This window comes from Bremia lactucae, linkage group LG9 (assembly GCF_004359215.1).
Source record: "Bremia lactucae strain SF5 linkage group LG9, whole genome shotgun sequence".
Classification (NCBI taxonomy): Eukaryota; Oomycota; class Peronosporomycetes; order Peronosporales; family Peronosporaceae; genus Bremia; species Bremia lactucae.
The window spans coordinates 460,049-462,223 of record NC_090618.1 but is presented as its reverse complement, the minus strand read 5'-3'; positions in this window follow the sequence as shown (position 1 = coordinate 462,223).

The window sequence follows — 2,175 nt, the reverse complement described above, 5'->3', positions numbered from 1 at the left end:
TGCGGTTCTTTCGAGGCCGAATCTGACCACCCTTTTCCAGAATCGCTTAAAGATTCTTGTGGTCACGAAGAAGATTCTCATGTCGGGTCCGAAGATCCTCAAAACCGCAATGAGCTGATGACAGCTCATCACGAAGAGCGTGATAATCCCGTTCGTACTCCAACATTGAGTACGCACGCTTCGAACGGTCTTCCAACCGTTCCATTTGATGAGCCTGCCCCGTCTGCTCTAACGAGCGACGCTTACCGCGCTCGTGATCCAGTACTTTCTTCACATCACGGAGGAAGCGATCGAGTTTGTCGGTCTTCGACTCTAGACCCGACACATAGGTCGGACCTAATTTTTCCCCCTCCGCCACAACCATTGGTGGATTCCCACGGTGGTCAACGTTTCATAAGGAAACGTCGTGACGTGAAGGGGCAGCACGTGACGTGAAGGGGCAGCAATGAGTTATCTTGTTCGCTGGCGCGGTTATCCACCTTCACATGACAGCTGGGAGCCTCGTTCCCAGCTGATTGTTGACGTAGAGGGCCTCGTCCGTCAGTATGACGAGACCCATCCGATGGTTCAGATGGTCCATCGGAAAACACGCGCCCCTGGCGCCTGTAAATAGATTGCAAAACGTCAATCGCGTCACGCATCTCAATAGGGATGCGAGCCCTTCCCAGGGCGAAGAAAGGGAATAGACATCCCTTTTAATCCTCTTCGAGTTGTCAACACAACATGGACACGGATCACCCTACGTGAGGCATGGAAGCCCAGCCTCACGTGACAACCGATGCAATTTTATACCTTGCATCATTTGGAGTTCGTTTCTTAAACTTTACGCGAATCGCGTGAAGTCTTTGAAGCCAGGCTTCGCGTCCAATGTCTTTGACATTGCGAATGAAAGCACTCCAGGCTTGCATAAGCGAGACTTTATCTCGATTATTGTTGCCACTAAGCCATCGATACTTAAGAAAAGCATCGAGATAAAAATCTTCCTCAGCGCGAAAGGTTTTCGCGCTGGGATCAAGGCCACGTAGCTTTGTCGCAATAAATAAAGAATATTTTTGTGAGGAGAAGTCTCTCCAGACAAGCTATTAATTAGCTGCTCGGGCAAAAGCCACAGCTTGTTCTCAGGGGCAAGACGAGACATTTTAGTGTCTACGATCCCCTGAGTGGTACCCACTACAGCAGGGGTACCACAAGAACTTTTATTACGATGGCTTACGCCATCGGAATCACCACGCATAGAAATATGTGCGGGTGACTGCACGGGAGACGGTGCTGGCGAAGAGTATTCATCCTCATCGTCGGAACCGAACATGCTGTAGCGAATGCTACCAGCACGTCTACTCGAATGAGCCCCCTCATTCGAAGGATCATTGTCAGCCGCCTGACGATGATCAGGCGACTGTTCTGTTCTCCCCAAGTTGGCCATTTCGTCCGACTCGCATTCGTAGTCGACTTTCAAAGAGGGGTCGCATTCACTTGGTGTATCACCACGTGCACCCGCAACCTTTAAAGTTGCGAGAGAAAATGACACTACGGCAGACGGAACGTCTGCCGCAAGAGACAATAATACGTCGCCCGCGGCTGCATGAACCGCAACCGAAGGCGCCGCACTATTCGCATAGCGCATGGACTTGTTAACCATGCGATAAAATTAAAAATAATAAATCTGACCAGTCAACATCGTTTTTAATAAAGCGGTCTTATAGTGACCACGCTATCCGATGACAGTCAGAGTAATTGTCGTTTAAAGGAGGGGTGATGTAACGGGGTGTATCGTTACAGAAAATTAACATTCAAAGGTTGTTAATTAATATATTATCTAAAACTAGATAATATCTGAAGAATATTACTTTGCATGGTAATATTCTAAAAGCTTATCCATTTGTTGATATAGGCCATTATATCCACTTTCTCCGCGGCCCAGTCAGCGCTGGACGCGCGCAAAGAGAAAGACAGATAAGACTTTAAGTACATGTTTTGTATTACTTTATGATTATGTTAGTATTAAGTAGATAGACAGGAAGGACTTAATTATATTAATACTCTTTTCATTTAACCCTCTTTAAAGCAAGTATTTTAAAGAGAATACTTCTTCTGCACGTACTAGTTAGTGTACGTGAAGTGACGTGAGACACACTCGCAATCGATTCAAATTGGTTTTGAAAAGAATTTCAAAAA